This window comes from Aquarana catesbeiana, linkage group LG11 (genome assembly GCF_042186555.1).
Source record: "Aquarana catesbeiana isolate 2022-GZ linkage group LG11, ASM4218655v1, whole genome shotgun sequence".
NCBI classification, from domain to species: domain Eukaryota; kingdom Metazoa; phylum Chordata; class Amphibia; order Anura; family Ranidae; genus Aquarana; species Aquarana catesbeiana.
Window position 1 is genome coordinate 225785092 of NC_133334.1, and position 23693 is coordinate 225808784.

The window sequence follows — 23693 nt, forward strand, 5'->3', positions numbered from 1 at the left end:
TTCTGCTTTATTATGGCGCAATTGAAGGTTTTTATGCACATGATTACGTAGGTATCACATTAATATTACAATTGTACATTTATGGTAACAAGGGGCGTAACATAGGCAGGCTAATTCTAATCAGGACTCGAAAGAATGTAAACATGTAATGAAAACATTATTAGTGCCGTGTGTACAGTGAGGGCAGTGTGCAATACATACAAAATAGAATTCAATTATATACAGAACTTACAAATTTCCTTTACACACACCAAAAATCCTGTATTCTGCATCTGGTTTTCTTTACAAATTTGCCTCCTAGGACATGTAGTTCTACACATTTTAATACAAAGCCTATTGCCTAAGCCACAGGCATGGCGTCAAGAGAGCAAAGGGTCATGCTGGCCTAGAAAAAGCAATCTGTTTATATCTGATGCACATTTTACAGGCCTGTACTGGATGGAAACTAACGGGAACAAGTTCATCAGCTTGGAACATCTGTAAAGGAAAAAGTTATTCATGTCTAGTATTAGATGTTTCCGCTAGACTATTAAACTTCAGGTATACCTATCCGTCTTTCTATATATATAGGAATTTACCATTGGTGTTTCACTATCCAGATCGTAATTTTTTTTGTTTTTTATATCAACGAAATATTGTTTTGATTTTTTAGCATTTATCAGGTTAAAGCATCATACCATATTGTTTAGGTGGAGATGAAGCTTTGTTGGTGGTTCTTCAGTGTTCTACTATATGAAAGTGTGTTGTCCGTAACCACCAATGAAATGCTTGCTTTTTTATTTATTTATTTATTTATTTATTTTTTTATGCACTGGGGAAAATTACATAGTATGAATTATGTGGTTGTGTTGTTTGTAGCTAGTCCACACTCCTTTCAATAAAGACAGGTCTCAAATACACATTGGGGTTGATTTAACTAAAACTGGAGACTGCAAAATCTCTGTAGCTGTGCATGGTAGCCAATCAGTTTCTAACCTCAGCTTGTTTAATTAAAGCAAAACTCCACTTTTGTTGAGAAAAAACATTCCCCCCTGGGTGATCAATGTTCATTGCAAGGATTATAATAACCTTTGTTGCAGATTCCTACCTTTTGTTATTCTGAAGAACTCCATGTGTGTTTGTCTGTGCCTCTGTGCTTAGTGGGTCTAATGGGAGTGGTTTCATAATTACCAGTCAGCTGTGGCAGCTGCAGGGAACTAATTAGGAAAGCTGCTGGGCCTGCATCCCTTTAGATGTGTTCCTATTGGAAATATCTCACCAAAAATGAATTTTTTGTTGCAGGGGATGCCTAAAATCTGACTTGTATCTTAGACCCCATACACACTATTACATTTTCTGCAGATTTTTGTCTTTGGATTTACCAAAACCATGTAGTGCAAGGGCCTGTCTGATTGCACATAAATTGAAACTCTTAAGGTTTGACCTCATATTATATGGTTTTGGTAAATCTGAGACAAAAATCTACAGAAAATCTAATAGTGTGTATGGGGTCGTAGGCAGACTTCTGGGAAAATTGGTGAGCCAATCACACAAGCAGGACATGTTGTTTCTGGGGAGTGGTCAGTACACATTCTGTCACATCTCATGTAGCCATATTGCTTTGCATTTATAGAAAATGACAGCGGCTATAGATTGAAAAGGAAAGGTCGTTTTTAATAACATTCAATTACAATATGACTTGTATCGCAATTGTATCGCAACACGCTATATTATTTTTTCATTATTTGCTATTTTTTCCCGAACGAAAGTGGAGTTACCCTTTAACCACTAGCCGACCAGCACACGACCATGTACGTCGGCACAGTGGCACAGCAGGGCAAATGGGTGTACAGGTACATCCCCTTTAAATTGCAGCATTGTGGGCCATGACCGTGCCCGCGGGTCCCACGGACTCGATTTCCACTGGGGGCCCGCGATCTTGTCACGGAGCAGAAGAACGGGGAGATGCTTTTGTAAACAAGGCATTTCCCCATTCTGCCTAGTGACATGACAGAGATCTTCTGCTCCTTGTGATTGGGAGCAGAGATCGCTGTCATGTCAGTGGTAGCCCCTCCCCCCCCACAGTTAGAACACCTCCCTAGGACACACTTAACCCCTTGATCGCCCCCTAGTGTATAACCCCTTCCCTGCCAGTGTCATTTACACAGTAATCAGTGCATTTTTATAGCTTTGATCGCTGTATAAATGACAATGGTCCCAAAATGATGTCAAAGGTGTCTGATGTGTCCACTATAATGTTGCAGCCAAGATAAAAATCACAGATTGCAGCTATTACTAATAAAAAAAAATTATAACAAAAATGCCATAAATCTTTTGCGAAACCAATAAATATATGTTTATTGCGATTTTTTTTTTTACCAAAAATATGTAGAAGAATACATATCGGCCTAAACTGAGCAAGAAATGTGTTTTTTATATATTTTTTGGGGATATTTATTAAAGCAAAAAGTAAAAAATATTGCTTTTTTTTCAAAATTGTTGGTCTTTTTTTGTTTGTAGCGCAAAGAAATAAAAACTGCAGAGGTGATCAAATACCACCAAAAGAAAGCTCTATTTGTGGGAAAAAAAGGACGTCAATTTTGTTTGGGTGCAACATCGCACAACTGCGCAATTGTCAGTTAAAGCATCGCAGCGCCATATCACAAAAAGTGCTCTGGTCAGGAAGGGAGTAAATCCTTTCGGGGCTGAAGTGGTTAAGCGTTGACAAAAAGAAAACTGTTAGCTGATTGGTTTCTATGCACAGTTGCACCAGATTTTGCACTCTCCAGTTTTAGTAAATCACCCCCCTATTTATCATAAATGTACACTGGTGATAATTATCATGGCTGATACAATTGTATGTCAACCAGGGCTGTCTTTAAGGCAGGGCAAAGGGGGCAGCTGCCCTGGGCCCTGTCATTGTTGTGGGTCCCAAAGCAGTTGCCTCATACTTGCCAAATATCCCAGTTTAAATCCCCTTGTCCTTTGAAGTTTTAGTCCTGTCCTGTGTCCCAATGTCTCAGTGTGAATTGCTGGTACTAATGCCGCCCAGCTCTGTCTTATTGTTGTGTAAACAATTGTACATGTAAATAACCGGCATTCATATGTAAATAGCGGCGGTATTCATATGTATATCATGCTCCCCTGCAGTGAGGAGATGATGTGCTGTAACCTCCAGCCACCCATAAGTGAGCAGTAATACTGTACAGTAATCTTTAGCAACCAATTAACAAGCAGAAATCATTTGCTATACAGTAACCTCTAGCAACTAATCAGTGAGCTGTAATGTGTGCTGTAACCTCTAGCAACCAGTCAGTGAGCGGTAATGATATGCTGTAACCACTGGCAACTACTCACAATTGCTGCCTGATCTGATACAGTAAACTGCTTTTTGGGTCCTTTCACACTGGGGCGGTTTGCAGGCGCTATTGTGCTAATAATACCACCCGCAAACCGACCCGAAAGTGCCGCTGCTTTAATTCCAGTGTGAAAGCCTCGAGGGCTTTCACACTGGAGCGGTGCGCTGGCAGGACGGGAAAAAAGTCCTGCCAGCAGCATCTTCTGAGCGGTGAAGGAGCGGAGTGTATACCGAAATCAATGGGACGGCGCTGCTATACCGCCGGCAAAGCGCCTCTGCAGAGGCGCTTTGTGGTGGTTTTAACCCCTTCTCGGCCGCTAGCAGGGGGGTAAAACCGCCCCGCTAGCGGCCCAATACCGACGGTAAAGCGCCGCTTACAATAGCGACAACGCCCCCGCCCCAGTGTGAAAGGGGCCTAAAGTCTAGCTGCTATTCATTGTATGTCTCAGAGCAGGTGGAGAGTGAAGTTGCATTGGGGGGGGGGGGGGCAAGAAAATTTTTGCCCAGGGTCCAATTAATATCAAAGACGGCCCTGATGTCAACCATAAAGGGGTAAAATGGCTTTGAAGTATGGCACAGTCACTGCTATCTATAACACTGCAGGCCCCAGATTCACCTGGGATGTGTACATCGGGTTGTCTGTTTGGGATAGAGAGTGTTAACTGTTTGTATTGTCCCCATTGAGAATCAGCTGCTACAGTAGCAGCACAGAAAACATGACACGACTCCTGTAATGGCTCTGGTCAGCAGGTGGTCTTTTTTCCCCTCGCTTTCACAGCCCACATTCGGCTGGTTATTTGAAAGGTCTCCTGCTGCTTCATGCTAATTTCCCTGCCACAAACCAGATCATCTCTATGGACCCTGCAGCAGAATGAGCTTGCAGCACTAGCACGGCACAGCTACTCAATAGCACTGGATTTTAACTTTTTCAGCTAGCCATACGCTACAGCTAAATGAGAGAAAATCAATTGGTTCCCCTATCTAGCTAAATCGAGCAGATGGAGGAATCTCTACTGCTGACTATCGTATTCAGTACCCGCAGCACCCACAATTGCCTGAATACAATGGCACTGCATCTGATCAGACTCAGTTAAGCCGCCGGCCATAGATGGTTCGAATCTCGGCTGCTTCAGCAGGGAGCAGCCAAAATTCAAACCACCTATGGGCAGGCTTGGGTACAACCAGGATGTCTAATTTGTACATACAATAATTGTCGGCGGCTATAGAAACTGCTAACAATAATCATAAGAGAAGCCGGCAGGCTGAGTGTACCCAAGTCGATCCAACTTGGGTACAACCAGAACATCTAATTTTTACATACAATTATTGTCAGCAGCTATAGCAGCCGCTAGCGATAATCATAAGAGAAACCAGCAGGCTGGTTGTACCCATTAACATTGTGAATCGCAGGGGCGGCCCATCCATTAGGGGCCTTAGCGCCGCCCCCTCTCTTCAGGCCACCACCTATATGCAATGGGTAGGTGCATGAATAGCATGCATCTATCCATGGCTGCCGCAGCCACCCCCTATTAATGCGCCCGGCCACTTTCAGGGCACCGGGTGCATGAATTACAGCGGCCAGGGTTTTTTTTAAGCACCTGATTAGAGCCAGAGGCTCTAATTTAGGCTTCAAAATAGGGTGGGCTCCGGTCGCAGAGAGTGTGACCGGAGCCCATCCAGGTGTGTTACAACAGCGAATGAATATTCGCTGTTGCAACACTGATCCTCCTCCCAGCCAATCAGGAAGCGGGTCTGATACCCACCACTCGATTGGCTGAAAGGACAGGTGATCCTACTGGATGCCAGGAGGAGGGGAGGAGACACACGGCAGAAGCGAGGAGGAGAAGGGCCACTGGTCGATACCTGGATGCCCGGTCCCCGCCGCCGCTCCTCAGATGCCCGATGCCCGCCGCCTAGATGAGGTAAGTGGCAGTGGACTGACTGGCAGACAGAGGGTGGGGGGTTGAGTTGCTGCGGCGGGGGGGAAGGGGGGTTCGGTTGTTTGCCGCCCCTCCCCAAAGAGGAAACCACCAGGCGTCACTGGTAAATCGTGTGTGGCTGTCCTTACCGTTCAGTTGACAATTTTCCACCCGGCTCAGTCGTTTTTTAAATGAACTTTTGTCAAGCCAGGTAGTGCTTGCAGGGCCTCCCACAGCTCGTATTTTGGCCAATTCAGCAGAAATTTGAGTTGTTTTTGGCCAACTCCAAATCCTTTTTTTTACTTTCATTTTAGGTATGTGTGTTTTTTTCTCAGGGGAAGTCATATAGCTCATATAGACTTTACCTCATTCATTTCAAAAGTAATTTTTAATATTTTTAGTATTAGAAAATCAGAATCTGAAAATGATAGCTGGAGATCCTGGCACTAAGGTCTTTGTTCCTTCCCATTATAGGGTGACAATGCTCTTTCACACTCATGCGACGTAACCTGGGCTTCTGATAAAGACTACAAGTGTCTGTATCCATGCATTTTACAGTAGCCATTGTCAACCAGGGCTCTGTGGAACCCTAGGACTTTTCCAGGGGTTTCTAAGGGTTCCTTGAGTTGTGGTTGACTTTCCATCTAATGGTGTCTACATAGTTCCAGGGCCAACACTACTTGGCCACACCAGGAGCATGACACAAATATCTTTTTAGCTGTGTGTAAAGTAGAATACACACTGTAAGGAAATCAGAAGAAAAATTCTATATGAGGCACGATCTTTCGATCGTTTTCGTATAGTGTGTATACAGCTTTCGACATCTGATTCAGACTTTCTAAATGAAAATTTCCAAAGGGACAAACTTCAATTTTTTTCTCATACGTGAACAGAACTAACGATTTTCACTCAATGGTACGTTTTTTTTACGTTTTTTTCGTACGAAAAAAAATCAGTTACAAAAGACTGCACATGATCAGAAACAATACACACAAAAAAAGCCTTTGTCATATGAGAATTATCAAACATTAGTTCCATCCTTAGTTTCGACTTGCTGTGAAACATCGAGGAAAAGCCTATGATCGTTCGCCCGATTTTCTTCCTGTACCCACCTTATAGGTTGCCTTCCACCCATGACTGTAACTGGAAAGCTTTTGCTATTTACCACCAATGTAAGGGGTATTTTCCCCATTGAAACCCTATGACTTTGTTTTAGTAAGGGTTCCCAAAGGCCTGAAAATTGTTTTAGGGGTTATTCTGAGGTAAATGAGTTGAGAAAGGCTGCATTACAGGTGTGGTCCAGTATGGCCATCAGACGTTCAGCCCTGAGAAATGCCATGCAGCCACTGCCAGAGAATATGTAGACAACTGCCAGTTTTGGTAACAAAGATTTCAATGTCCCTGAGGCCCGATCTGTTCGATTGGAGTAATGACACAATCGCACTAGTAGTGCATTACATTAGGGCAGACTATAAATTTGAATAGTATGGCACAAAAAAACAGACCAGCTTGGCAATTTGATGGCAGAACCACTTCAAGTGGACCTTTTGCTTTGTCCTGCCTGGGCAAAGAACAAGTTTCCAGTATCACTAGCTGTGTGGAGGCTTGGTGTGAAGCGTGAGTTGTGAGGTGACGTAGGGCAGTGTTCAGGATAGGAGTCCTGGCATTGTTCCTACAGTATTATATTATATGTGAAGCATTTGTAGAGATGAGGGACACAGGGCTGCTTGTGTCTTAGCTGCAGTCTAATCCAGACTCCTCTGCTCTACACAATGCCCAATTGTTCCAGCACTTGCGCTAACAGATAGGAGACCTAATTAGCTTCTCTGCAGTAACTTTTGTAGCCAGCTATTGTTTTGAGTCTATGTCTTTTTTGTTCTTCATATAGTCCTCAGACTTCCACAGTCAGAGTTTCCTGCAACCTTTTGTAATGCATGTGAGATTAGATGAACCTCCTAGGGTTTGTCTGTCCTGTGACGCTTCATTTTCTACAAACAATCAATGGGTTAGGTGGGGAAGAACAGAAAATAGAACTTGTTGCTGACCTTGGTGCATGGTTCATTGGTGTCAGGTTCGTTCAGCGTAAAGTAAATCAATATACATTTTTATATGATATTAATGATTTTGATTGTTTGAGAGAATTGACTGTTTCTCAGTGCAAAGATAAGGGTGACAATAGGGGGTCAAAAATGTCTACTTCAATCATTGACAAACTTGGACAGTGTGTGTGGTAATAAGTATTGCCTGCATTTGATCGTTGCTAACTGTCTGTATGCTAATATAGCAACTGTTGATGAAATGCTGTTGAATGAGAAAAGTCATCATGTCAAACTTGGCTTCAAACCAAATTGAATCCTTTACTCTAAATAAGGGGTCCCCGGATGTGACCCTTTGCTTGCCTTTATCTGGACCTTTGGGCACTTTTCCTTCCGCTAATACGAAGCAATATATTCCTTCCACTGACACAAAAGATGGGGTACGATTTCTCCCACTGATACCAACAATGGGGCCAAATTGAATCCTTTACTTTAAATCAGAGGTCCCCGAATGTGGCTCTTAGCTTCCCTTTATCTGGCCCTTGGGGCACTATTCCTTCCGATGATACAAGGCACTATATTCCTTTCACTGATATAAAAGTTGGGGTATTATTTCTCCCACTAACACAACAATGGGGCCAAATGAAATCCTTTAGGCTGGGTTCACACTGCAGCATGGAGCAACTCACAGCAGGGGTCCAGTGCGTCCCTATTCACTGTTTCAGGTCCGATTTCAGCCTGGCATTTTGGCTGAATTCGGACCTCAAACAGACCAGAAGATGCACAGAACTCCTGTGCAATTTGCACCGGAGCTGCTCTGGAGATGTGTGAACCAACTCCATAGGGAGCTGGTCACAATCTCCTGACATGCAAATTGGATGGGGGGAACCCGCATCCAAATCGCAATAGTGTGAACCCAGCCTCACTCTAAATCAGGAGTCCCTGGATGTGGCCCTTTGCTTGCCTTTATCTGGCCCTTGGAGCACTATTCCTTCCACTAATACAAGGCAATATATTCCTTCCACTGACACAAAAGATGGGGTACTATTTCTCCCACTGACACCAACAACGGGGCCAAATTGAATCCTTTAGAGCCCTTGCACACTGGGGCGGTTTGCAGGCGCTATTGCGCTAATAATAGCGCCTGCAAACCGCCCCGAAAGTGCCGCTGCATGTATTCCTGTGTGAAAGCCCCGAGGGCTTGCACACTGGAGCGATGCGCTGGCAGGACGGTAATAAAAGTCCTGCTAGCAGCATCTTCGGAGCGGTGAAGGAGCGGTGTGTATACCGCTCCTTTACCGCTCCTGCCCATTGAAATCAATGGGACGGCGCGGCTATACCGCCGGCAATGCGCCTCTGCAGAGGCGCTTTGCGGTGGTTTTTAACCCTTTCTCGGCCGCTAGCGGGGGGTAAAACCGCCCCGCTAGCGGCCGCATGCCGACGGTAAAACGCCGCTATTAATAGCGGCGTTTTACCGCCGACGCCGCCCCCGCCCCAGTGTGCAAGGGCTCTTACTTTAAATCAGAGGTCCCCGAATGTGGCTCTTAGTTTGCCTTTATCCGGCCCTTGGGGCACTATTCCTTCCGCTAATACAAGGCACTATATTCCTTCCACTGATACAAAAGATGGGGTATTATTTCTCCCACTAACACCAGAGATAGGGAATTAGCTCTCCTACTGATACCAGAGATAGGGAATTAGCTCTCCTACTGATACCAGAGATAGGGAATTAGCTCTCCCACTGATAACAATCATGGGGCACTGTTCCTCCCACTGACACCAATTATGTAATTTTCGTACTCCTAATGACCACCAAGCCTGTAGCATTGTTTACTCCCCCCTGATGCCAGGGCATTTTCTTCTCCCATTGACCACAATCCAGCTCCCCTATAGTTTGAAGGGCAGTAAACTGGCCCGTTGTTTTGGAAGTTTGGAGACCCCTGCTCTAAAGGCTCGTTTACACTTGTGGCAAGGACCACCGCTTTGTCGTCTGGTCATCACCTATTTTAACCCTCTAAATTCTGTACTACCGTGCTGTAATTGTGTGCATGGCCTCATTCAACTGAATGGGTCTTACCCGCAACAGAGGGTATAATTCCAGCTGCACCAAGAGCAAAGCATCGCATCCACAGCATGCATACACCCCTGGCCACTGCTCTTGCAGCCTAAGGGGGTGCGATTGGGGGCAGTAAAAACTCGCATATTGTAAATTCACATCAGTCCCTGCCCAAAATCTAAGGTCCCCATCTCACATACTAGGGCCAATTTACATAGGAGCCATTTACTTTACCAACATGATGTTGGAGTGTGTTTATCTATGCAAACACAAGGAGAACATGCCAGCTCCGGGCAGGTAGTGTTCTAATCATGATTCAAGGCAGAAGTGCAAACCACTGAGCCACTCAATGCCCGCTGTACTTGTAAATTTTGATACAGTTCAATATATGTGAAGCAGCTAGAAAGTTCTCCAGTATCTGTGCCGGTGCACCTTATGTCTGCTCTGTACAGTCGTGCCAGGATTTCCCAGTCTGGAGCGAGCTGCAAGCCCGTGAATTTTCTCTTTTATTCTACATTCTTATGGAAACATTCAAATGAAATTTGGATGAGAGTAATCTGTTAGGAAGACTGCATCCTTTCAACACTTGAGCGCTGACAATTTGTATCCATTTGTATATCTGAAACAGCACACAATATCTAAGATGAGATCTGCGCCATTATGGTTAATGGCATTCTTCCCATCTCAACATTTTCATCCATCCAGCATGTCTGTTTTTTTTGTGGTTTTTTTTTTTAAGCCCGACTTTTAACTCATTTTTTGTCTTTCCGTGTTAAAAAAAAACATATATTTATGTACTGATTACCTTCCCTGCATCAATCAACCCTTAAGCAGGCCATAGATGGATCAAAATTCGGCCGGTTCAATAGGGACAGGCCAAATTTTGAGCCATGAATGACTGCTCCAGTTCTAGAGAAGTCAATCTAATGATTGACTTCTCTGGAACTGGCTTGCTGGAAATATTTCTTCAATCACTGCCTGTATTCCTCCATCCACCTCACTTGTGTGGATGGGGGAATTTGTTCGGTTTTTGGATCAGCCATGTGGCTGATCAAAAGAAAAAATGGTCCATGCATGGCCGTCCTTACCGTGAGCCCTGGTTGTCAGTGATGCATTCCCCTGGGCTCAGCGTCATCACGCAGCTGGTTCTCTAATTGGTGGGAACAAGGAAATGGACTAATCACATAAACACCTGCTCTTGAAAAACAAACCTTAACCTATTATGTGAACCCCCTCTTATTTGCACCCCCTCCCTACCACCTTTTACACAATTGTAAATATTATTTTGTGTGTGTGGCCCTTTACTCCCTGATTATTAAAGTAATACTTAACCTTTGATTTATTTATTATCAAAAAAACCATGCCTATACTTACCTGCTATGGTTTTGCACAGAGCAGCCCCGATCCTACTATTCTGTAGCCCCCCCCCGCTGGGTCTCCAGGCCCCTCCTCTTCATTGGGTGCCCCCACGGAAAGCCGCTTTCCCTGGGGGCAGCCATGTGGGCTGGCTCCAGAGTCCCTCTGATGCTTCCATTGACACAGACAGCAGGACTCTGCCCTGCCCTTAGCTCCGGTGTCACACCTCTTGTTTGACAGCAGTGGGAGCCAATCGCTCCTGCTGCTATCAATCTGTCCAATGAGGAGTGCGACAGTGACTGGAGCCTCTGCGCTCATCCTCAGCCTGTTGCATTAGGGTGTGCACACCAGAGCACAAGCACACATGAGTGTATATCAGCAGAGCAGTGGACAGTGTCAGTAGAGCAAAGATTAGTGTAAGTAGGGCAGTGGACGATGTCAGTAGTTTTTAATTTTTATTATTTTTTTTCAATTTAATTTTTTATTATTTTTTACAATATTATGTTTTACAATATTATTTTAATAAAACATTTTTATGAGGCTTTGGTGAAATATCAAGGGTCTAAACAGACCCCTGATGTCTCAGTTTTGAGACAGAGAAAGACACTGAGGACAGAGATTCCCCAGTCCCTTTCTCTGCAGCCTGCAGTAAATATAGTTTACTATGCTTCAGTTAAAAATGAAGACAGGAGCGATCAGTACAGATCACTTGCTGTGTTCATTCAGAAAAGGAAGAGGAGGGGAGAGGAGGGAAGCTGGCAGCACTGCAGAGGTAGAGAGGAAGCAGGGGAAGTCGGGACCACACAGGATGATTAGGGTGTGCCCATGCACACCCAGCACACCCTGTGCGCACGCCTATGCATAGAATGCATTAAGGTGAAAAACCTTAAGGCTTTGCAACCACTTTAAGGTGGGTATAGATAGTAGATCAAAATTCGGCTGGTTCACCAGGGCCTTGCTGAATTTCGATCTGTGTGTGACCCCCCCCACCATTTGACGTTGATCAGTGGCTGCAGTCACTGATCAGTGTATTCTGACAATGAAGGGGTCCCACTATCAGAATATAAGGACACAGTGGGGAGGATTCCTCAATCCAACTCGCTTGTGAGGATAGTGGAATCCATTTGTTTTTATTTTTTTATTAATTATTAGCCTATGCTAATAAACCTAATACAAGACAATAATATAATATTACTAACATATACAATTTGTATGCTATACATTTTGGGGAAAGGGGTGTAATGATGGAAACTGTGAAATATGTAATGATTGTAAAGTATTTTTTGCTGCATTTTGACTAAAATGTATCCACCATAGATAGAAAAAATAATACACACATTTCAATGCAGTATTTTGCAGTTTTTTTTTTGTTTTTTTAGATTTGGAATAATTATATTAATTAATTATTCATACTAAAATTCTGTTAGAGCTTCAATAAAATGTAATAAAAAATAAAAGCAACTTTACTTCTTATCTTGTTGGCACGTGCAGCATTGATTCCGGTAAATCTTTTATGGTTAATATGTGCAGTTTTACATGTCAGATTGCCTGTCTTGCTGTGCAAACACAATACATAACTAGGTGGATGTTTTCTATAACTGAGAGTAATGCACGCAGACACATTGCCTCTGAATGTTGTATAAATTAATCCCAGTGGAGGGCTTCAGGAGCGCACTGCGCAGAGATTCGTGACTCTAAGTGGTGCATCCTAAAAATGGCTATTGCCCTTGGCTTGTATAAATAGCCTTCTGGGGTCTACTCAAAATAAATATCTTAATATGTTTTCACACCTCCTCCCAGTGAGCGCTAATTGCTCCATTGACCATATTTGCATTAATTGTATTGCGCAAAATGAGAGTACATGTATTCCACCATCATAAACATCAGAATCTGCCATCTGCATCACAGTCACCGGGGCAGCTCAGTGGTCTTAGATCTGTAGTGGATGTGCTGCACATACAGTCTGGACTGCTATATCTACTATGAACAAACAATGGTTTTCCAATCGAATGCCATTTTTTAAGCTGAGTGATCATACACATATAGCAGGGATATGCAATTAGCGGATCCCCAGCTGTTTCAGAACTACAAGTCCCATGAGGCATAGCAAGACTGACAGCCACAAGCATGACACCCAGAGGCAGAAGCATGATGGGACTTTTAGTTTTGCAACAGCTGGAGGTCCGCTAATTGTATATCCCTGATATATAGAGTTCTTTTGTTCAGCCTGCAGGCTGAACAAAAAAAAAAAAAAAAAATGGAACAGGTTCCTCTAGCCATGCGAATAGGGCTGATGGACAACTCTCCCACTGAGCTGTTAGAATACCTGAATAGTGTCTGCATCTGGAAGCAGGCACTGTTCAGTAGAAAAAATGTGTTGTTGTTACCACCAGCACCACCCGCTTCTCGGCCTTTTGGCTAAGATCAAGTGTAGTATGTGTTCTTATCAGTTTCCAGAGGAGGCGATGTTGGCCCGACCAATAGTGGGAAGGGCGCATGCAAATCCGATGGTGTAATTGGACCTGGACAGACGGTTGAGGGAAAGTCATCACCTGTTGCCCATGGGGGCTTCAGTGGGCCTACCCAACCAGTCTAGAAAGGACCTCCTGGTGAGGATGGGTGCTGCACATGGGTCTGGCCGGAGGGTCGGGTCCCTGGCCTCCTGGCCTGGATTGTGGTAGCTCTAGCTACGGACAGTTATTCGGGAGAGAACGCTTACTACCCCTTTGAGGGGGGGGGGGAGTGGCTAGTATTTCCCGAATGTAATTAGGTAGGAGTGATGGGAGCGACGGTGGAGCCTGATGGTAAAGGGCTCTCACCAAGCTTCTGGATCCTTTCTGCCTGTGGTGGGGGCTGCTGTGGTCTGGGCTGTGGGTCGGGGTTGAACTTGAAAGCCTATGGAGTAGTGCCCCTGGAGTGGCAGGCCAGGGGTGCCATAGAATCACTGTGTGTGGCAGACACTTTGATTTTGGGCACCAAGGTCACTGCACCATAACACGCTTTTTAAGCACCTGCCTCTTGGGCCGGGCCTTTTGGCTAGGACCAGAGGAATTTTTTATTCCTGGCCGGAGGGCCTGGTCATTGTGTTACACAATGGCCACTTCTCACTCTCCTCCACTATCCTTTTCCCCCACTTTTTATTTATTTTAAACCTATGTAGTCACGTCTTGTTTATGTCACGTTTGTCTCACTGTGTGATGAGTAAGGATGCGGGTCCTCGGGCCAGCCCTGAAAGTCTTGGGAAGGGGTGGACATGGCCTTTTGGCTTAGTTCGCCCTCTCTCATGGGGTCTCCCTTCGGGGGAGCCCCACCTAGTACTTGGGTGGGTCCTGTCTCGGCAGGCCCTCCAGAGAACGGGGTCTGTCTGGTTTCGGCCAGATAGACCATTGTAAGTACCTTTGTCCCCGCAGGAGCCTAACGCCCCGGGGGATCAGGGAATTGGCACGTCTGTGTACCCGTGGCACTTTTTTGTGAGCACTCTTTATGTGTGTGGACATTTTTTATGCACCGGGTGAAGTTTTTGGGGTGTGTTTTGCACGCCATAGGCTTTCAAAATAAAAAAAAAAAAACAGTTAATACTGGCCAATGCAGCATGAACTGGCTGAAATTTGGTGCATGTATGGCCAGCTTTAGTCCTCTAGGGATCATTCATAAAGTCTCAGTCTAATGGATAGAAATGTAGGGATAAACAAATCTGCCCAGGTTTGGTTTGCAAACTGTTATATGAATTTTACAAACACCATTGGAATTTATGGGGGGGATCTTGTTTCTCCATCTTGGCAACTTGTAGGGCTAATTAACAAGTTCTTCAATAGAAGGCATGGAAACCTGGGCACTGCCATAGAAATATATCTTCTTAAAAAAAAATACAGCCAAAGCAGATATAGCTTTCTAAAATAATGACCAGTGGCACAACAGTTTAATGGTATTGTTTGTGAGCTTCTTATTATCACAGCACTGCATCATCCTCAAAACATAATGGAATGCCTAACTCTTGTTTACAGTATGGCAATAGCGGGGTGAATGTTTGGTGGCTTAGTGCACAGTAGTTACGGCACAGAAGTGCGGCAGTGTGCTTCAAACTAAAGCCAAGTGACTGGTGCATTTTGGGCACTTCAGACTTAAAAAGGCCCTACCCACAAACATGAAAAACCAACAAGCTAGCAGTCCAATATAAAACTGTTTCCTAACCCCAGCCCTACTCTCTCCCTATACAGTTTGCCATACCCCCCCTATCCTCTCCCTACAGCAGCTACCAATACTCTGGTTAGTCTGTGTCCTCACTTTTATAACGAAGGATGTGGATTATCAAATATCCCCATATTGCTCCTTTTAAACCCAGTTGGCCATAGTTCAAAAGCCATGCAGTGGATTATGATTGAAAAAATTCACCAGCGCTAGAATTTGTGGACTGCAAGTTTCCAACCTGCAGGATTGACCATGAACCCATTGTAGCAGCAAACTCAAACCTCATCCCTAGTCAGTAGACGTTTGAGGGTGGAAAGACATGCATGCAGAATCAGACTGCACTCTAAGAAACCTAAACATGGTACCTCATTTTATCTAGATTGGTCAGTCTCACTTCTTTACAAATCTCCACAATTGGACACAAGCAACAAGAACTGATAGACGGTTGAACTCTTCCCTGCTTTGTTTAAAACTTAACGGTTTTAATTCAAGTTTTTTCGGAACTGGTCATTTCTTGCCATTGCTGGTTAGGGGTGTAGATATTAAGCAGCCCGTAGATGATTATTTTTTTTTCGTTCAACAAAAATTCGTCAGGGCAGTTGTACAGAAGTGGATTAGAAGATAGACTTCTGTACAACCACCCTGCCCGTACATGGATCGAAATTCGACTGGTCCCTGCAGAACCAGCTGAATTTTGATCCATGTATGGCCAGATTTGGACTGGGTCGTGAGTCAAGTTATACAGTCCAGTATTCATATTTGGAAGAACAGTGAACAGGCACTTAGTTATCCGTGAGTAGTGTTCAGCAAGTGGTTAAATCACCTGCTGGTGTGTTATAATGTTCGAATATTCACACTAAAAGATTTCTCTTTAGCAGATCCTGTCTCCACCCTTCTGCTAATGCTGTAACTAGGGCGTCACACTCTCACCGCTGCGTTCTTCACTTTCTTTTACAACCAGTATGGGAGATGTGACATCATCATCACTTGGCCCAGTAATGAGCACGTTAGGTAGACAGAGCCAGCAGTAAATCTCACCATCCAAGTTCCTGAGAGATATAGCAAATCATCATGTAATGGTGGACTGTAACTTAAAGCAGGCACAAAGGTGGGCAAACTACACTGGGAGTATGTTGAAAAAATTCATTATCAGTGGCTACCTTCTGTCAAAACTTTATGTCAAAGTAAAAACAGTCAGCAGATCTTGTACGTGGCCTCACTTGCTTATAGAAGGTTAGAGTAGTTGAATGATCACGTCAGTGCGCGGCTTTTCCTTAAAGTGGAACTTCAGTCATTTTTTCATCTTTCCATCTATTAAATCCTCTGCCCTTGTTGTTTTAACTTTGGATAAAACATTTTTTTTCTGCCAGTAAATACCTTATACAGCCCACTTCCTGTTTCTTGTCTGGAAAAAAGCCTAGGCTTATGACATCATGCACAGCTCTCTCACACTTTCGTGAGAGTTTGTCAGGAAGGGAGAGGGGATGAGTCATAAGAGGGCCAATGAGAGCTGCAGAGATGGAGGTGTGCCTCTGTGTGTCTGTGTAAATCCAGGAAGTGAACAGGCAGAAGTTCCAGCTGCCCACAGTTAAAATGATTGCAGCCAAACTCAGCGAAGGGGGGTTTCTGCAGCATATTTGGCAAGTACAAAATCACAGTATATATAAAATAATATGCAAAGTGGTTGGAGGGAAGAATGGCAAAGATGTTTTTATTACAAATTATGTGAGCAGACTGCAGTTCCTCTTTAAGGCCCCTGATCCCCACTGAGCAGGTGGATGACAGGACCATGTCTGCCTTGCTGATGCAGAGTGGACATGGACACAGCCCGCTTTCCTCTATGGGTGTCATCCAATCCGATCCTCCAGACGGATGGGAAACGGATCCCCCATCTGTCTGTTTTTGGCAGACCGGATCAGATGTCGATGGGTGTCAACAGACAAATGTCTGTTGACATCTGCCGCTCCCGCTCCATAGAGGGCAATGAATGGTTCAATCAGGTCCACCTAAAAAACTGATAGGCGGACCCAACCAGTCTGCCCATGTGAAAGGGCCCTTAGACTTCACACACGCGGTCGTACAGGGGCTGTATAACGTGTAGAGCCTGTGTATTGTCTCTCGCAAGACCCGCTACCACCTCATACAGCTGTCCATTGAGGAGAAACAGAAGATGCTGCTATACACGGTTATGTGCTGGGGGTTGTGTAAAGCACCCACACAGATGTATTCTACAAACACACACTGTCTGCACTGGGAACAGTGGCAGCCCATCCATTAGGGGCACACGGGCGCCGGCCCCCCATCCATGCGTCCAGCCCCTTGATCTACATGCAGGGCGCCGGACGCATGGATTCCAATGAGGGTGGGGGTTTGAAGCACGTGATTAGAGCCAGAGGCTCTAATAGGCTTTTAAAAAGGGTAGGCTCTGGGCGCAGAGCCCACCCAGTTGTGTGATACTAGTGTAGGAATATTCACTATTATCACACTGATCCTCCTCCTGGCCAATCAGGAAGCGGGTCCTGAGACCCATCACCCAATTGGTTGAAAGGACAGGCGATCGGATCGACCACCATGAGGAATAGGGAAGAGATGACCGACTGGGAGGGGGGGGCTTCCTGTGCTGTCCGGGTAGGGGGTGGCGTCGGTGGAATCCCAGGAGGCACAGGAAGCCCCGCATATCACCCACAGAGGAGGGGGGCAGGCCTAGCGATACGTCATCGGTAGTCCGTGCCAGAACCCAGAAGAGCCGGGGCAGCCTCCCAATGACACCACATATAAACATGCTGGTGCGGAATCTGGCAGTGGCTGCAGAGAAGAGGATCTCAGCAGGACAATGCTGGATCCTCTGTGTGGGTGGGTATCTCAACTGTGGCTAAGGCTGGCCATATACAGGGCAAATTTCTTTCTTGCAACCACGGTTTGCAGGAAAGAAATTTTCATGATTCCTCCATCAACACAGACAGTGCTGATAGGGGAATCCCTCCTGCCTAGCAATTTTCTGCTCCCGGAGGAAGTCACCACCGGGAGAAGACAGTGATTATCGCTAGTGGCTATAACAGCCGCTAGTGATAATCCTAGGAGAATTTGGCAGCCTGGTTATACCCAAGTTGATCGATTAATCAACTTGGTACATTCAGCCTGCCCATTAACTGTTCAAATCTTGTACGGTTCCTGCTGAACTGGCCGAGATTAGAACCGTGTATGGCCGGTCTAACTCAGCATCATATAAGTGGGGGGAGCAAAAAAAGAATTATTGGGGTGGAGGGTGAAATGCCACTTTAATGTTGAAATGCACAGTGTTTTAAAGTTCGCTTTAAGCAAACTTTACATCACCACAAGTGAACCTTGCCTACCCAAGTCTACCAGGCATGGTACGCTTAAACACTCCCTAGCATTGATTAGAGGGCTCTCATTACACAAATGAACCAAACCAGGGGGGGGGTGAAGCATGCCCTGGTACGGTTAAAACCACCAGTATGAGTAAACCCTTAGTGTATATCCAACTTTAGTGACATCACTGTGAATGAGGAATATAGTCACTAATTCCTAGTAAATTGGAGATTCATAGTCATATCCTGAAGTAATAGTTCTGACCTCAGAATGCCTACATTTTGCATTTAGGAACACAAATCCTTACAGATTATCTTTGGGACCTCCCAGGTGTTCCTCAGCTTTAACCCCCATGAAGCAGTGTCAGCGCCTACGTGATAACTTTAACACAATAATAACGTCATGAGAGCTAGAAGGGTGGTGTGTGTGTTAGTTTAACACCAGGGTGGATGAAGGTAGTGTTACCTCTAAGCTCTGTCTGTCCACTGACATGTAATGAAAAGACCTCGGTGCTAATCGCCAACCCATTACCTAGAACAACTTTGTGATTTAATCTCCATTGATGGTACTAAATAAATATTGTCATTGGAAATCTCTCCCGGAGTTGAGGTTATTTGTGAGGCTCGTTGTCGGAACCGGTGAGGCTTTAAATACCATTATTTTTCCAGTGTGTTAATTCATTTATACACAACATATCAACCTGTACAACATCAATTTCCATTTTCTATCTGTTCACTCTCTGCTCTACAATAGTCACATCAATTATCTACTGAAGTCAACTGGAAATTCTTCTGTATCTTCAGGTTTCTGAGTGTCAGAACCTTGCAGCAAAGCATTGTGGGTTTTTAGAGCAGTAAATTAAGAGAACAACAGTCTGGAGGTAATAATTATCCAGGTCGGTTATTTAGCCATTCATGAATACAACTTGGTTTTGGGTGAGCTTTTGAATTATGGAAAGCAGTGTCATATGTCTTCAACCCTTTTACAGTTGTGGGCCTCACTTTTTGAATTTTACATGACTTAGCCAATTTTCACATAAATGCAATGAGTTCAAGCATGTATTGCAGTAACCCGTGGTAAACACGCACATTACAGCAGTGCATTGATGCACGTGCGCTCTTAGTAGTATGGCTTATAACTTGAAGAAATAAAAAAGTGGACTTACAGAGTACATAGTGAAAAATTAGACACTGAGCAGACATAGGAAGCTGTATATTGCACAAAGGTTTCATGCACACTGGGGTCTTCTAAACGATTTTCTCGTGGCAGGAGAAAAGCAGCTGCAAAAAAGCTCCATACGTGGGTCAAATTCTAAAAAAAATTTATTTTGAGAATCAGAAATTTTGTGCGTTTTGTGATCTAATGATGCCAACCATTCATTTAGAAATTCGACCAAATAAAGCCTTCAATTTCACCTCATGTTGCTACAGAAAAGAATTTTCGCTGCCGGGAATCTTCTTTTCTTTCCAGGTTACAGCCCATGCAGATTTCTTTTTCAATTATATTTATCGCACGATTCCCCCATCATTGATTAGAAATCTGTTTGTTTTTTCAAAAATTTCCAACATGCCCGATCACTCAGATTTGATGGCCGCACGAAAATGCCTGTTGCTGCAGCCCACTAATGGTGCGAAATTCAAAAGAAAATTCTAAGTTACGGTTTTCGTAAGAAAATGTTTTTGTTTTTGTTCGATTCCTGTGATTCAAACTAAATTTGAGCTGTCAATGGCCCTACCAACTACAACTGGTTAAACAAACATTGAGGGAAAAAAAAAGCTGCATGGAAAAAAGTCAGTCAAAGTGATTGAGGCCGATCAGTGGTTACTGGGATAATTGGGGACAGGTAATCCCATGAGAATTCGCACCAATCCATTGTAGGGACATTCAGCGATTTGATTTTGAGGCGTAGAAGGCTTTCTTAGAACAGATCTTACTTTTCTTATAGAACAGTGGTCTCCAAACTGTGGCCCTGTGGCTGGATGTGGCCCTTTGCTTGCCTTTATGCGGCCCTTTGGGCACTATTCCTCCCATTGAAATGAGAAACAACTCCTCTCGCTGACACCAACAATTGGGCACTATTTCTCCCACTGACACCAACGATGGGGCACTATTTCTCCCAATACTACCAAGAGATTGGGCACTATTCCTCCCCCTAATACCAAAGGTTGGGCACTATTCCTCCCACTGACGCCAAGACAGTGTCTACTCCCACTGGCCACGGTCTCCCTCTGGCCTTCCTCCCTCTGGCCCTTTTATTTAGAAAGTTTGGAGACCTCTGTCATAGATCTGCTTTATGGGAGATCTGTATCATGTAGGGAGACCAAGTAAGAGCAGACGACTACCCAGTGACTTCCAAAATTTTAGGGTGAGTTGACTGCAGGCTGAATAATGCCGCGTACACACGACCGGTTTAGCTGTCGTAATAAACTCCGACGGTTTCTCTGATGGAACTCCGACGGAATTCCATTCAAGTGGTCTTGCTTACACATGGTCAACCCAAAGTCTGACCAAAGTCCGACCGTCCAGAACGCGGTGACGTACAACACTTACGACTGGACTAGAAAAAGGAAGTTCAATAGCCAGTAGCCAATAGCTTCCATCTTGTACTTGCTTCAGAGCATGCGTCTTTTTTGGTCCGTCGGACCAGCATACAGACGATCGGTTTTCCCGATAGGAATTGGTTCCGTCGGAAAGATTTAGAACATGTTCCATTTCTAGGTCCGTCAGATTTTTCAAAAATAAAAAACGTCCGATGAAGCCTACACACGATCGGTATATACGATGAAAAGCTTCTGTCTGACTTTTTCTTTCGGACATTCCGCTCGTGTGTACGCGGCATTAGGGATACCAGTACCCATGGGGATTTACCTAGCAGTGCAGTCACCTACACAACATGAATGTCAGAATAAGAATAAAAGCTTCTCTGTATTTAGGCAACATGCCCTGAGTAGGTTTGAATGCCAAACATGGATATTTATCTAGTTTGCCCATTTAAGATGTTGTTAGGAATTATCATGTGGACTTCTCAGGACAAACTCCAGAATCGGTTAACATGCAGATCACTGTATACAGGTCTAGTGTCTGAGCAGGAGGAAAGTAGACAGGAAGAGGATCCTGTTGTGGAAAGACGAAGTCACAGCTCTGCTCTGAGCCATCACAGCATGGATCGTGCCTGCTAGATGAGAGGACTGAACAATCAGCTGGAGATCGAATATGTTAACTGCTGACACTGAGTCAGTCTGGAGGATATAATGAGGCATTTTGCATTTTATTTGGAATGAGACCTCTTCATGACAGATCATTTTCAGCAGATCATCTTTATTGTCTCTAATGCTTCTGAATAATGGAGGAAAATGTCAGTGGTTCTGCACAGTAAGGTTAAATGCCGCATAAAGCATAAAGGCAGACTGCTGGACATGCTCAGGTTATTGATGTGTGCTGAGAGATTTCGCTCAGTGGAGCTTACAATCTAGTCTGTGAAAACCTACTATAAACAGAGGATGGTGACCAGACATTGGTAAAGGACCTACCTACTAATTGTTCTCAGGCATCAAGCACATGTACATGCATGTTTGTGTGCTACGAGCATGTGTGTGCGCTATGGAGACACCTACTGTGCAGGTTACCTAGGAAATTAATTGGCCGTTTACGTACATTTTTTCCATCTTCAATAAATGTCCTTTCCAACAGAGATGCCCTAGAACAGGGGTAGGCAACCTGGGGCCCTCCAGCTGTTGTGGAACTACATTTCCCATGAGACATTGCAAGGCTAGCAGTTACAATTCCTCCCAGAGGCATGGTGGGACTTGTAGTTCTGCAACAGCTGGAGGGCCCAGGTTGCCTATCCCTGCCCTAGAAGGTCTGCCACCAGTTTGGATTGGCAGTAGATCATATATGCCATAATGTTGCAGTCGTGTCCACTGTGTGGCTAAGTGGAACTTCACTGTCCCAATCAACATTGATTATTTTTAATCCTTGTTGCAAACATTAGTAAAATGATAGGAAAGTATATCGTATCTACTTGTTTTGAACTTTTTTTTTTACATTTCTTCAGGTACTTTCTGGTTTCTTGCCTAGGCAAATGATGTCATACATCCCAGGAGTCTTCAGGAGGGGAGGGGTTTGCTCAGCTAAGCACACTCTGCTGCATGCATGCTTGAAGTAGGGGCAGATAGATTCCAGGAAGTAAATGCTACATGAATCATTTGTCCTTACTCAAGATGGCTATGACCAGAAATGATAGGGGGGTGTTTTTCAAAGCAATTTATAAACAAAATAACACATGAATGGATGGGGACGTTTGCTTTGAATATAAATAATGAATTAAATAGCGTTTTTGGTTTGCGGTGCTCAGATGCAGTGAAGATCCTCTGCCATTGGCATAGCTCTGAGCTCTCTGAGATAAGAAACCTCTTAGGCCCCTTTCACACGAGGCGGACTCCGCTTCCACAGAGTCCGCCTCGGTCCGCCGGCTCAGCGGGAGATCTCTCCGTTGATCTACGCTAAGCCGGCGGATGACAGGTCCCTCTCTGCTTACTGAGCGGGGAGGGGCTTGTCACGCGCCACTGCTGCCTTTGGAGGGATCGGATGAAAACGGACAGGATGTCCGTTTTCATCAGATCTCACCCGATCCGATCCGCCAGCGACGGATCCGGACGTAGGGCCATCCGTCTGCTTTTTGCGGATCGGACTGGGTCGGATGTCAGTGGACATGTCTCCGCTGACATCCGTCGCTCCATAGGCTAACAGGGAGCGCCCGTTCAGGTCCACCGTCAAAACTGACAGACGGACCTGAACGGTCCGATCGCGTGAAAGGGGCCTTAGTTACGCAGACCATGAAGAATTTACAGAACGTGCAAAAATTGAGCCCCACTACTGCTTTTCCTTTTTGCTGGCTTTTCAAAATAACAAATGCAATAATTTAGAGGTTGAATGAAAAGATTAGTGTAGAATTACACTTTGGTAGTTAAATAGTACTTCTTTTTTAATTGAGATCCATCTATCAGACCAAAAAAGAAAGGTACAAGGGGATTTGGTTTCAAAAGAGAGGCTGTCCCTCTGAATGAGGGACAGTTGGGGGTTGTGCATTGGTCCCGGCAGTGGCGTCGCTAGGGGGTGGCTTTTGGGGCTATAGCCCCGAATCTGGGACCCATAGCCCCGAGTCTCTGCAGGGGTCCCCAAGGGGATGGGAGGCTCTCTGGGGACCCTGATGTAAGTGGGGGGCTCTCTGGGGACCCTTCTGCAAGGGGGAAGCTCTCTGGGTACCCTGATGCAAGGGGGAGGCTCTCTGGGGATCCTAATGTAAGGGGGGCTCTCTGGTGATATACACACACACGTATATTACCGGTATATAAATGTGTATGCCCGCCCATTGTAGACCTAGCAACGCCCCTGGGTCCCGGTTTGACTTCCCTTCACAATATATTAATTTCTAGTATACATCTTTTTTTTTCTGTAAAGGTGTAGGGCAT

At 44.7% G+C, this 23693-nt stretch overlaps 1 protein-coding gene and 1 pseudogene across 2 annotated transcripts in view; both read left to right on the forward strand.

Annotated features, from left to right (window-relative positions):
- BCAR1 (BCAR1 scaffold protein, Cas family member) overlaps positions 1-23693 on the forward strand; it is a 206495-nt gene that overhangs the window by 30522 nt on the left and 152280 nt on the right. The window lies entirely within an intron of this gene.
- Positions 13103-13187, forward strand: LOC141113049 (U2 spliceosomal RNA; annotated as a pseudogene).